Source organism: Ceratotherium simum, chromosome 23 (assembly GCF_057802395.1).
Source record: "Ceratotherium simum simum isolate JZ-2026a chromosome 23, ASM5780239v1, whole genome shotgun sequence".
NCBI classification, from domain to species: domain Eukaryota; kingdom Metazoa; phylum Chordata; class Mammalia; order Perissodactyla; family Rhinocerotidae; genus Ceratotherium; species Ceratotherium simum.
The window spans coordinates 44,677,845-44,691,902 of record NC_141922.1 but is presented as its reverse complement, the minus strand read 5'-3'; the positions used below and the strand labels follow the sequence as shown (position 1 = coordinate 44,691,902).

Below are 14,058 nucleotides of genomic sequence, written 5' to 3'. Positions count from 1 at the left end.
CTGCCCTTAGTCACAAGGAGACACCTTATCCAAGACGTGTCCCTCCCCAGGGCAGCCAGCCACTAACGCTGTTTGATGTTGGGTTACAAAGAGCCAGCCCCCTTGCCTCCATTTGGGACAACTCTGAAGGCTTCCACATGGGGTCAGCTGAGGCCTTTGTTGTGACTGCATCGCAGTCAACTTCTCCCCCTGCCCCATCCTGCTTCCTTTGCTCCTCCACAGGGGATGACCCTGAGAGCATTTCCCAGGCTCCATCTCAGAGTTTCTTTCCCCGGACCCAAGCTGCAAGAGGGAGTTTCAGAAAAATGTATTTAGCCGTTGGAGAGAGACCACCAAGACTCCAGAGAGGAAAGAGAGAAGAATTTGTGGAGTGATGGGTGCCCAGCATACTGCAGGGTTACTGATTATCACTGCAAACTTTGGGAAGAAATTGGAGGTGGGCTGAGGGAAGACTGGCAGTGGATGGAATACAGGGTGGCTTGGCATGAGTGTGGAAGATCCTAGAATCAAGAAAGGCCCACAGAACATTACAAGTCTACAGGGGAAACACAAACTGAAAGAGAGAAAGGCTACAGAGTCCCCTCCAGCTGGCATGACTGTAGTGATGTGGTGAAGTGCAACCTAACACGGGTTACCACTATTCTAACACCTTACGCAACAAAAGTTTTCTTCCTTAGGAATTTGTCCTCAATTCTACAGTAGAAATCAAAGAGAAGCTGAAACTTATCTGATTCCAGTTCTCTTTACTGGCTTTTTCCCCTGGGCCAAAGCAATTCCATTGCACCGCTTAGTCCCCATTCAGCCTTCTCTTTGGGTCAAAGACGTCAAAGCTGTTTGCTTTGACCTCTAGAGCTTGTCAAACTACTCCTTTTTTTCTAAACTTTTACATTATAGCAAAGGGTTATAAGCCGTTTATAAACTCCACAAACTCTGGCTTACAGCTTACAGGGCGTAAATGTGCTGTGCCACCAATTCTGTGCTCTTTAAAAGAGCAGATTTTCTACTATACTGTAAAAATACTCACCAGGTGTGCTGTAAACATGAGTGTTTGAGAGTTTCCTGGCTGAGCTTTCATAATTTTTGGTTTATTGAGCATTTTATTATTTCTAGCTAATAGTAGGGTTGTGGTTCTGGTTGCACTTAGAGGTAGTGGTGAGCTTGATAAAACCAGGTTACTTCCCCCAGAAATTGATGATCAGGTCTCACCTGGCAGTTCTAGGGTTCCTTCTGTGAATGATTTGAATGAAGGCTTTTGTTCCCCCTTTGCAGGAGGTGAGACATGTTTTCTTCCTTCTCCTCACCCCACCATAAGGGCTTTCAAGTTATTAAGAAATCATCAATGTGTGCATTATTCAACAGCTGTGACAGATCATTCTCCCATCAATTAATGCCACTAGAGTGAGTACTGGAAACCACTGGGAGTAGGAGAGGGAGAAAAAGGAGTCTGCTTGGAACCACTGTCGTCTGAGAGGTGGGAGATCAGAGCCACCACACAGGCCACCTCTCCTTCCTCCCTCCATTGTCGGTGGCAGAGCAGCCAGGAGTCTACCTCAGTCCTGAAGCCTGGAGATGGGTTTAGTTAGCTGGTGCTCTATCTCAGGCACTTCTGGCCTGGACCTGGTCTCTACTGTCTCCTTGCACCAGCCACAGATGGGGAACAGAATAGAAAATATAGCTGGTTACATAGGAGCAAGTCCCTACCCACTGAAATATGGGAGAATGTGTATATTAGTTTTCTAAGGCTGCTGTAATAAAATACCACAAACCGGGTGGCTTATAACAACAGACATGTATTGTCTCACAGTTCTGGAGGCCAGAAATCTGAAATTAAGAAGTGGACAGGGCCATGCTCTCTCTGAAGGTGCTAAGGAAGGATCTGTTCCAGGCTTGTCTTTGCAGATGCTTGTAGCTTTGGCTTGTAGAGGACTGGCTTCTTCCTGTGTCTCTTCAGATTGTCTTCCCTCTGTCTGTGTCCAAATTCCCCCTTTTAATAAGAACACCAGTCATATTGGATTAGGAACCACACTAATGACCTCATTTTAACTTGATTACCCCTGAAAAGACCCTATTTCCAAATAAGGTCACATTCTGAGGTATTGGGGTTTAGGACTTCAACATATCTTTTGGGGGGAGGGCACAATTCAACCCATAACAGCGTGCAAATGTTCTGGTCCTCATAATTGTGTGGTTGGCTTTCCTTGGAGAAAATCCTTTCAATATTAAGATAAATCCAAGAAAATCTTCAAAGATTTCCTAGCAGAGTAGTTAGTTAAGAGTCAAGTGTGCAGCCTGTGGAACTAGATGAAACTGCCTGCAAATCGCAGCTCTGCCAGTTCCCAGTGTGGTCACTTCTCAGCCATGGCTTGCTCACCTGCAAACTGGGGCGAATTATAGTTCACCTTTTCACAGGACTGTTGGGAAGGTGGAGTGAGAAAATATAAGTAAAGCCTTGGGTGTTAAGGTCTGGGCACTTGTTCTAGGTTCAATAAACAAATTAGCTATTTTCAAATGTCAAGGTTTCTCTCTATGTATAAAAGGAAAGAACTGCTAGAAGCATAGCCTACAGGTATTACTCAAAGCACTGTCTAAAGCTCAAAAGAGCTATCTAGGCTTATGTCCCAGTTCCCTACAGAGGCACTGCAAACAATGGCAAGCAAATTGGGTAGATTTGGATCTTACCTTGCAGTCGGTCTAGAAATCTATTGTTTTCAAGTTCTCCCGAGTTTGTATTTTCCAAAGAGAGACAGGTCTTTTTCTCTTCCTTAAAAAAAAAAAGTCGCTGTCTGAGTCAATAGATTCCGTGGGTCATAGAAGCAAATTACAAAGCTAATACAATGGATTTGAGAAATTGCTAATGTAATCAGATTTTGAACAAGCTTTGGAAATGGTCCCTATTTCACAGCACCAAGAGTGTTTTTCTAAACCGTTCATTGCTTTCAACAACCCCATTATGAAACCAACTAAAAGTGAGAAAAGCAAATTCAGCAGCAACCTATCTTGTCAGGACAAAGAAACTTTCCTCATGAGGAAGCTGTTTTCAGAGAAATATTCAATACCAAATACTCCTATTTGAATTTTGCCACTCATAGAAGAAGTCTTAGAAAGAGGGACTTGGGCAGAAATTGCAGTGGGAGGGGGGTGAAAAGTGGGGGAGAAACACACAGAAAGCCTTCATTGCTGTCTACCTAGATAAATAGAAAAGACTTCTGGACCTTTCATTGTAGGAAATGAAAACTACGAGATCCCACACCTCTGACTTTTAATATAATATGTGAACCTCTTATAATAAAATGTCACTGAAGACTTTCCCTGTTCAACCAGTATAGAGACACTGAAGTATGGAAGTCCCTAAGGCCTTACCTAGCACATAGTAAATACTCAGTTAATGTAAACTTTTTATCATTTCATGTGGAAGCTGACCCATATGTCCTAGCTGCCCTGGAAAGTCCCAGTTTACTTGTTGCCTCAACAAAAGTATTTTAATGTCTGCCTTCACTCTCAAAAATGACCCAGTTTAGACAGTCAATTGTATGGTCCACCCTATTGATAAGCAACCTCAGGAAAGTCTGTGAATATCCCACCACTTCAGTTTCCTCTTATTTTTGGAAAGGACATCTGAAATTGCATTTAGGATTTTATTTCTTTTGGGACTTATTTTCTTTGATATTAGACATAAGCATTTTTCCTTATGTAATGTTAGACATATGTGTTTAAGGTTTTTTTAATAAATTAACTTTTTCTGAGCAGTTCTATCAATCTACAAATATTTATTGAGTGTCTACTATGTGCAAAACAGCTTTATATCCAGTACCAGTCAATATTCAGAAACATATTTGAAAGCTTTCATTTGATTGAAAAAGATATTCTTCCTAAGGTCACTAAGTTATTTTTATAAGCCTTTTTAATTTGGAAATATATAAAGACTTTAAATTGGTATGAAAATGAGGCAGTCATCCAGACTGGAAAAGACATGAGACTGGGCATTTGCAGACTTGGGTTCTCTGCCCAGCTGCTAATTAGCCGTGGAACACTAGCAAGGCATCTTCCTCTTGCTGGGTCCCAGTGTCCTCATCCATAAAATGAGAGAGTCAGATGAGATAATCTCTAAGGCTCCTTTCGGCTCTAAAATTCCATGATCTGATGAACCATCTCTTTGCAATTGATTAAAATGAGTGTTAAGAGATTTCCTAAAGTAAACAAGCCAGGCATGATTCCAATTTGTTCTGTTTTCTCATTTTTCTTTTCACTCCATTTTTCATCTCAGAGCATTTGGGGAGATGCAAAGCAAATATTTCTGAATTGTCATTTAGAAATGACACCTGAAATCTTCCCCATTTAGAATGCCTAACATGTTGCCATTTTTAAGTCGTTTAGACAGAAAATTTAAAAGGAAATAGAGTCTGTGCAAAAGTTGACTTATTTTTGGCCATGTAGAGATTCAACCACCTTTTAGTTTGCTATCTTACAACTTGTAACTTGGAAGGATAAAAAAGCAAAAGGGCATTGACGGAAAAATAAACCCTAGTATTCCCACCACCAACTAAGGGATGGGTCAGCTCACACCAGCTTCATATTCCTAGTGAACCAGCCCCTTTGTGGACGTTCACAGTCTCTCAGTATCAAATGACCTCATTTGTTGGCTCAGTGGTTTAAAAGAAGCATTCTGTTTCCCATGGTTGTGCTTCAGTATGCTCTAATCCATAAGGACTATTGTGGCAGAATGTTTCAACCCAGTGTGGCTTTCTGGCACAAGTAATTTTCATCAGAGCAAAACTCAGAGTCAGTTTATGATCAACAAAGATACTAAAATCTTAAAGTTATATGGTAGAAACAAAAATCAAAGTATCTCAGTGAATTACTCTTATTTTTTAAAAAATTTACAGTTTGGGAAGTATTTTAACACCACAAAAAAACTGCAATTCACACCTTGATGGAATCAAAAAGGAATTTGTGTTTTTAATTTTATGTACAGTGGGTAGCCAATGTCTTTATCTTGGTAGGGAGAGGGGGAAGAGGAGGCTAAAAATAATAGTCAAGATAAAAGAATGATTTCAGTAAGGAATTTCTAAACAAATGAGAGAAAGTGGGTGGCAGAATTGAAAATCTGCATACTCCACAGGAAGCAGGTGTGGGAAGGGAAGAACGAACAACAGCTCACCTTCAGTGGAGGAGCAAAATGAAGACGTCATCAAAGCCCAACAGTCATTAGAGGTGGCCCCTCAGCTTCCCTTCCAACCTCAGGTTTAGAATTTTGGGCTCTTTTGAGAGCACCTTTATGTGCCTGTTATGTGTCAGGCAGAACTGGCTGCAGTTAAGGGGCCCAGAGCAAAATAAAAATGTGAGGCCCCTTGTTCAGTAATTATGAAGAATTTCAAGATGGTGACAGCAGAGCATTAAACCGAAAACAGGACCCTGTGCAACTGCTCAGGTCGCACCCTCGTGAAGCTGTCCCTGGTGCTAACTATATCCACATCCACATTAGCTCCCATCCTTTTGCTGAACTGCACAACAACCTGGGAGGTGTGGACCATATAAACAGATGAGGCCATTTGAAGCTCAGGGAGGTCTTTTACTCAAGGTCAATCAGCTAATTAGAGCTCAGATCTCCTTCCAACAGGCCTAGTGCTCTACACACCCAATCCACAGTCAGCCTCTCCACAACATACAAGGGGCAGTAAAACACTCAATATCATACCTGAACTTCTAGTCCTCCAAAGAAGATCTGGACTTCAATCAGATAAGTCCCCTAAACATGCCCTACCTGTTCTAGTTGTGCTTTGCTCACAGTTTTTGCCAGTTAAGTATTAGCTAAATGAGTAAGTAGATAAACATGTCATTCATTACAATAGTATACTTTGGTAAATTGTTTAAAAAATTTTTGAAAGCATTATCACATATTTTATTTTTTCTAGGGGTTTTTATTGTGGGGTGTTTTAAGTTATTTTTATGACTTATAAATCCCCAGCAATCTGAGCCTGATATAGGACAGGAGAAAGATCTACCCACATTCATTCAAAACCATTTGCTAGCCGCTGCTGGAAATAAATACACACAAATGCGGTTCTTTCCCTTATCTAGTAGTGATGTCAAACCAAGTCGACCTGCCTCCTGGTGAGTTAAATAAGACTCTACACCAGGGGAAGTTGTCTCACAAGTGAAGTGTATTTGCAGCAAACAGGAGGCCATAAGGAATCATTTCAAAAGTCATGGCGTCCCCGAACAAAGGAAAGCAGGAACTTTTATTTGGTTCGGGAATGAATATTCCAAAGGGAGAGGGGGGTACTTGCTTGCACAGGCTCAGTTGGAGAACATGTTTCCACATAATGAGGCCTAAGCTCCTCCTGGAGAGATCTTTGCATTAAAGATAAGGCAAAGGTCATGGGCATAGCTCTTGTGGTGAGGCTTGGTCAGTTTCAGGATGGCTGGTGGTTACATCTCCTTAACACACAAAAGGAAAAGAAACAACTCGGAAAAACAGTTAATTGCTTCCAAACCCACCTTTGAGTTTCTTGAAGCACCTAGTCGTGACAGTAGGACTGACAGAAAAACTAGAGGAAAACACAGCAGTGTGACAAGTGCAAGGATGGGGTATGGATAGGCTCGGTACAGAAACAAAAATAAATCAGGGTGGGGATTTGGGAAATGTTTCCAAAGAACAAGATGCTTTTCGAAGATGAGTAAAAGGTGTTTAGGTGAAAAACTGTGGGATAAAATTTCAGAAGTAGGAACAATACTTGCAAAGGTCCATGAATTATTAAATGGAAAGGCATGCAGAAAAGATGCATGTGTGGAGTGGTAGGCGACGGGAATGAAGAAGATGGGGCAGACCATCTAAGGAGCTTGAGTGCAAAGCCCAGGGCGCTGGCTTTCTCATAAAAGCTTTGAGGAATCATTCTAGGAGCCAAAAGGCATTCCCATGACAAAAGACATGGTTCTCGATCAGGAAACACTTAGAAATGGAAATCCTAGGCTTCATAGCTAAAACCTAGACCCGATCTTCCCAGCCCCATTCATCCTCAGTTCTCCATATTAGTTATCCAACGGATGCCCCAAGGTTCCTGAGAATGAGAAAGACCAGACTTCACGGAATTCTTAGAAGAATTCCTCTGGTTTGTTAATGCCAGCCCCACCAGCCTTGCCCTGCAGTTACAGGCATACAATCAGCCTTGCATGGTGGACGATCTTCAGGCCTTGAATGGAGGCTCCAGTCTCTTTGAAGCCAGAGTACTTTCTGTGGCAATTCTGTGGGCTTAATGAACCTCTAAGTCACATTCTATGCACTTAATCAATCTAAGTCCTTCCAATTTAACCTATTAGCTATTTCTCAACCCTAACCCCTCGCTATCTTGCTATCACTGCCCTAGTTCAGGGCTTTGTCCTGGATAACAGTATCAGCCTCCAGTATGACCTCCAGCCTTAGTTTTCCTGTGCTCAAATTCCCCCTGTGCCCAGCCACCTGAATGACATACATAAAGCACAAATCTGACCAGTTCCACTTCCTGCTTAAGAGCCTCCTCATCTTCTGCTTGATGAAGTCCAAGCTCATTGCCATGGCATGTAAGACCACTCAAAACTGGCCCCTACCCACCTCCTGGCCTGATTACTCCCCATGCACGCCTACCTGTCTGCATTCCTGTGTGACATAGAACTGCTCGTGATTCCTGCATCCACTACGTTTCACCTTCCCATGCTTTTCTCATCAATTCCCTCTGCCTGAAATCCCCTCTTAACATTCTTTTCCTGGCTGATTAAAGAATTCCTTCCATTCGTAAAGAGTTGATTCAGTTGCTATCTCCTCCAGAAAACCACCCTTACTCTCCCAGCCCCAGTGATAGGTGTCCGTCGTCTATGCTCCCACAAACACTCTTCACATGTATCTTCCTAAATTGCATCATCACTATCATTTATGCATCTGTCTCCCCTTTGAACTGTGAATTCTTTGAGGACTGTAGCTGTGTCTTATTTATCCCAAGTTAACCGAGTGCTTGTACCCATCGGTGTGCATGTGTGTGTCTATCATGGCCTTCTAAGGTGGAGTCCCAAGAAGGAAAGGAAGAAACTAGGTAGGAATAAATGTAACTAGGTAGGAATAAATGTAACTAATCTAAAGTAGGTAGAAATAAATATATGGCCATAAGGGATAATAGAAGAAATAACTTCCTTTCATTTTTTTTCCCTTGCTGCTTAGATCTAGAACACTTTTTATTTAATAAACATAGCTCACAGACATTCGTGGGAAAGAAAAAGGAGGTGATCCTTGTTCTACCTGGGATTCCCCACACAACAGTGTTTCAAAATGATCACCACCCCTTCATGAAAGTCTAGAAGCATTGGGAGTTCTCCTTTCCCCCTCGACAAGACAGGCCACATGAGGCAACTTCATTAAGACAAAATGGACGAGGTATGGGCAGCCCCAATTCCTTTTCCATTCTGTCCTTAACTAAATTGTTAAAAGGCAACCATCCATTCTGAAATGGTAAGAAAGTCTCACTTGAGGTAGCAGGACAGCCAGGAAGGTAAAGCCTTTTTTTTTTTTTTTTTTTTCATCTTTCCCAAGTATAGCTCAGGACTAATTTGAGAACAAGAAACGATTCTGATGCCTTATAAATTGCGATCCACATTGCAACTCCTAGCAGCCACAGTTCAGCACAGTTAGAAGTCAATTAAGGGAGGCCCAGGATTAAGACATCATGGAGACTGAATTATCTCATGCCAGCAGGAAAGAGTCGTTTCTTCAGTTCAGGTTCATGGTCTTTGGAACAGAAGTGGTTTCGAAGACGAAAGAAAATACAGGCAATTGTGGTCTGTTACTTTCTGCAGGACAAGGAAATAGAGAAGATTCTAGCCTAAATATATAGCCAGCTCTTTCAACATCTCTTAACTAATGAAGTTATTTTTTTTAATACACTTCGAGTACAAATTTTAGGCCTTTAGGTTCACTGGGAACAGCTAAAATACCAAACATGGAATAAACCACAACATCCCACAGTTCCCTCCATATGTTTTATTTTCTTTTTCTGTTTATGGGATAAAATAGGTGAAATAAAAGTAAAAGTTTAATTACAAGAAATAAAGTGTCAGCAGTGAGGTTCACAGCCAATTTCTGTACTTGGAGTCATGTAGCATTTTTCTGTGGTCTGATTGTAGGTTTTTGATTGTGCAGTAAAGAATTCCAACAATAAAAACCATTAGCATGCAGGTGTTCTACAGTTTTCTCAGGGAGTTTTGCAGGAGCTGGCATGCATTTGATACATACAGTCCGAAACGCCAAGATCCGATGCAGAGACATGTGGCTTCACATGGAAAAGGCTTTTGCACACCTGCAGTAATCAAACATAATGGGAGGCAAGAGGATTGGGGGACACATAGCTCTCTCTCTTTAGATGAATGTTGAAGTATTAATGAGGCCTCATACATAGCAAGGCAGTATTGGCATTTGCTGACTTTGCCCACCCCCACTTTTAGTTAACTATCACTTTAGAGATTCATGTGTGACTCTTCAAACAAGCATAAAGGGTCCAAATCACAGTCTAACTTTATTACAAAATTATAACTCATAACAGGGCCTTTACAGTAACTCTATTGTTATTATAATGAGGAGATATTCAGTCAGTCAGTCAACAAGCATTTACTGAGCAAGTTTCTTATGATGAACTCTTGCACGAGGCTTCAAAAATGAAGAGGATGTGAACTCATATCTAAACCTTACACTGGATTCTCCAGGCCAGTAGAATCCTCTTACAGGGTCCTGTTACACATCACCCACATTTAAAGCTGAACGAAGCAGAGCTGACTGGTAGACAAGGAGACAGGAGCCCTCAGCACAGCTCTGCAGACACCTGCTGCTCTAAGAGGTGCACGGCCTGGGAACCACCTCTCTAAACTCCAGCAAGAGAAAATACATTGTGCGTGTTACATAATAATTTCGGGAGGGAACTCTTACATCCCTAGTTTTTAAATGTTAGGAGAATATTTTACTTCTTTCCCTTTGTCCGGCTAGCCAGGCTTCACTTGAGCCGACTACCTCCAAGTCCCGACAGCACGGGAAACACAGCGGTGGACACGAAGTCAGTCCCCAGGATGCCTTCACCACCTCTCAGCTCACCATTGGAGTGTCTCTTGAGGGTCTCCTCACAGAATAAATGAGACAGACCTGGAGGGGACATCCCTTCCTTCGGAGTTTGAATAGTCCTTGGGAAGGAGAATTAGAAAGTGGATTAAAAAGAAAGCATCCTCTTCTGGTTACATACCATTCCAGCTTCAAGAATTTTCCCAGGAGGTGATTTCCCTGGAGTCCTAAGTAAATAAAGTAGTGCCCTGTCAGAGCCCACAGGTGTGAACAGGGCCTTCCTCGTCGCTCCCTGTTCTATCTCATTTCCTCTTCACACCACCCCCACGGCCCATCGTTTTGTCTACGAACACTGTTGGCAGTCCGAGTTCCTCTTCACTGGGGGAAATCCAGAGCAGGTGGTCAGCCCATGAGGAGCTAAAATTAGATCAGGATATCCTATCCAAGGCAACTGTGAATGGAAAGATCCAAAGGGTGAGTCTACGCCAGCATCTGTATAAATTGCTGAGGGTCCAAGCCAGGAAAACTTAATGGCAACGTCAAGTTTAAAGGGAAGAGTAGGTTGCAAAGGGGAAACCAGAGATCAGAACGCAGCAGAAAAGAGAAACAGAGCAGAATGAGATCAGGAAGGAGGCGAGATGATTCCAGGCAATTGTTCTGACTCTCATTGGCCTGCTTTTAAGTCCTTTGCTTTGGTTATTAGGTCCAGTGATGGACATGGGCGTTGGCCAAAAGATTCAGAGTTGGGACCAACACTCTCCGCTTCCAAAAACTTTTGGTTATTTTCTTTATCTATTTATTTTTTAAATTGTTACCTCTTTAAGTAATACATACTTCTTCACTACCCATTGAGAGTGTAACAGTGAAATAGAGAAGAAATTTGATTCCCTCTGATGTTTAAGACCAGTGGTTAAAGACCAAACCTCTTCCCCTTCTTTGGAAAGAAAAGGGGAGGAGTGAGGGGAGCAGTAGACCCTACTATACGCCTAAGCTAGCCTAAGGATTTCTTCTGATATTCTTTTGCTTTCAAACTTTGTATTTCCAAACAGAGGAATAAGAGTTTCAAGCACATAAAAGGCATTCAAACAGCATCAATCTGTACCCAGCCCTGTGCTGAGGGCTGTAGAAGTCACAAAAGTTGCAAAATACAGTCACTGCCCTCAAGGTTTTTACAATTTCAGTAGAAAGACAGAAGAGTTATATATGAAGCTGCAAATGTAGGTGTGTTTCAACTGGATTTTCTAGGTAACAAACCACTCCAAAACTTCCTGGCTTAAAATAATCATTTATTTGCTCACAATTCTGTGGATTGGCGATTTGGTTTGGGCTCAGCTGAGACATCATATCTCTGGCCTACACAGTGTCTGATGAGCTCATTTCTGTATCTGGGGCCTCAGCTGGGACAGCTGGCAAGTCTGGGGTGGCTAGACTTTTATTTTCATGGGAGAAAGAGGGCAGGCTTGTTCACAGAGTGTACAAGTTCCAAGAGGGCAAGTGCAGAGGCCGTAAGAGCTCTGGAAGCGTAGACTCACAGCTTGCACATCGTCCTTCTGCCCCATTCTGTTGGCCAAATCAAGTCATGAGCCAGCCACAATTCAAGAGGTGGAGAAACCAACTCTATCTCTTTATGCGACCAGCCACAAAGAATTTCATCTACCACAGCCACCCACTGACTATAGTTATTTGTATTTCTCCCACATGTCAAATGAATTCACTCTCTTCCAAAAACTCCAAAAAGTCTCCTCTAAAGTTATCATCAAACTCAGAGTCCACTATCTCAGGAACTGCATCTGGTCCAGCTGTGGATGAGGCCCCTTGGGTGCAGCTTCTTGCATGTGGCTCCTTTTAATCCAGAAATCTGTGTACTAAACAGACAAGTTTGTTTGCTCCCTCCCCAGGTATACCCAACAACAATGGTGAGAAGGCAACAAGATAATCATCATAGTTATTTCCATTCAAAAAAAAAAAGACATAGGCGTCATTGGTCCATAGCAATTCAGGAATCCAGTCATGTACATATTACCATAAGAAATAGCCCTTATTTACAGATAAATAGCTTTTCTAATTCTGCTTCCTGCTCAAAGAGATTTGAGGGCCCAAAGTTATCTTTTCACTTTGAACTGTATTGGTCCCTTTTAGTGCAAGTTTAAACAACCCCCTCTAAAACTTTGTGGGTTTTCTCTGTATCAGGCTATAGGCATTTAATTAGACAATGGATATACACACAATTCTTTAGGATGCAGTCTCCTTTCTTCTTTGGGCAGCAAATCAGGATGCTATGGGTTAATGTCCTTAAGATCTTTAGGAATTATCTTGTCCAGTTGAGAGAATCTTCTAGGAACCACCACAAATCTTTCTGAGGTCTTCACAAGGTGCTTAAAGTCACCCTTTGATTAGATTTTACAAGGATCTTTTGCTAACTAGAGAGAATGGGAATGAAAAATAATTTTATTTTCTAATCCAGAAAGTCCTGGGTCCTCTATATTTCCTCTACTTTCTGCTTGCAAACTGAATAGTTCTTTCTTTAGTTCATCTCTTTCTTCCTATGTGTTATCAACATTCTGCCTGAAAATTTCCTTAACCAGATCCACAATTTATCAGGTATATTTTCTAACTTCCAAATTACCACATGCAATCGTTTCGCCAATTGTTTTGATCCCAAACCACTGCCACTTGTTTCGTGTTTTTGTGATGGCAGCACTCCATTTCTAGGTACCAATTTCTGTTTAAGTTAGCTTCTGTTCCACAGCAAACCACCTCAAAAATTAGCAGCTTAAAACATTTATTTCTCATAGTTCTGTGGGTCAACAATTAGTCTTGGGCCCAACAATATGCTAATCTGGCTATTGTCATTGCTGATTATGCAACCTGTCAGCAGCAGAGACCAGCACTGAGCCCCTGATATGGCACCATTTCCTGCAGAACCCGCCAGCCCTCTAATGGCAAGTTGATTACACTGGACCCCTTCCATGTGTTCTTCCACGAAAGGCAGTACTTTGTTCTCATGGAATAGACACTTACTCTAGATATGAATTTGCCTTCACTTCCCACAATACTTATGCCAAAACTACCATCCATCAACTTTCAGGACGCCTTATTTGCTATCATAGTACTCCTCACAGTATTGCTCTTGATCAAGGAATTCATATTTCAGCACATAAAGTGGGTCATTGGTTTATGCTCATGGAATTCACTGGATTTACCACAGTCCTCATCTCCCTGAAGCAGCTGGCTTGACAGAATACTGGAAAGGCCTCTGAAGACTCAGTTACAGTGCCAGCTGAGTGCCAATCCTTTGCAGGCATGGTGTGATATTCTCCAGGATGCAGTAAGGGCTCCAGGTTAGTGACTAATATTGTACTGTTCCTCCCATAGACAGGATTCAGGAGCCTGAGAACCAGGGATGGAAACAGAAGTGGCTCCACTCATATTACCCCTAACCATCTGCTGGGGAAATTTTTGTTTCCTATCCTCACAATTTTGGGCTCTGCTGGTTTAGGAGTTTTTGTTGCTAAGGAGGAATGCTTCCAGGGGCACAAAAAAACAGTTTCATTAAACTGGAAGCTGAGAGGACCACCTGGCCACTTGGGATCTTCATGTTAGCAAACCAATAGTCAAAGAAGAGGATTACTTTATTGGTTGGGGTGAGTGTTCTATTAAGGGGAAATGGGCTTGCTACTTGAGATGTTTTTTCTTCCCACCAACCAATTCTGACATGAGTTAGGTGTCCTACACTTCAATTTAATTCCAACACTAACTATCTGAGTTAGCCTTTCACACTCCACAGGTTTAAGGGCTCAGTCCCACAAGACTGGTCTCATTTCAGATGCCAGTTCCAAGTATTGGGTCCTTAGGCTAGCCACACTTCTGTCCGAGTTAGCTACAAAGTCGAGGGTTCCCATAACTGCCCTCTTCAGGTTCAATAATTTACTAAAACAAATCACAGAACTCAGGAAAATGCTATACTTACTATTACAGTTTATTACACA

The 14,058-nt window shown here is 42.0% G+C and overlaps 1 long non-coding RNA gene across 1 annotated transcript in view; it reads right to left on the bottom strand.

Annotated features, from left to right (window-relative positions):
- Window positions 1-1,777: 1,777 nt before the first annotated feature.
- The window catches only part of LOC147914018 (uncharacterized), a 94,775-nt gene continuing 82,494 nt past the window's right edge, over window positions 1,778-14,058 (bottom strand). The window contains exons 2-3 of the long non-coding RNA XR_015555932.1: window positions 2,680-2,761; window positions 1,778-1,984 (exon numbers count right to left, since the gene is read on the bottom strand). This is a non-coding gene — a long non-coding RNA (uncharacterized LOC147914018). The remainder of the gene's footprint in view (window positions 1,985-2,679; window positions 2,762-14,058) is intronic.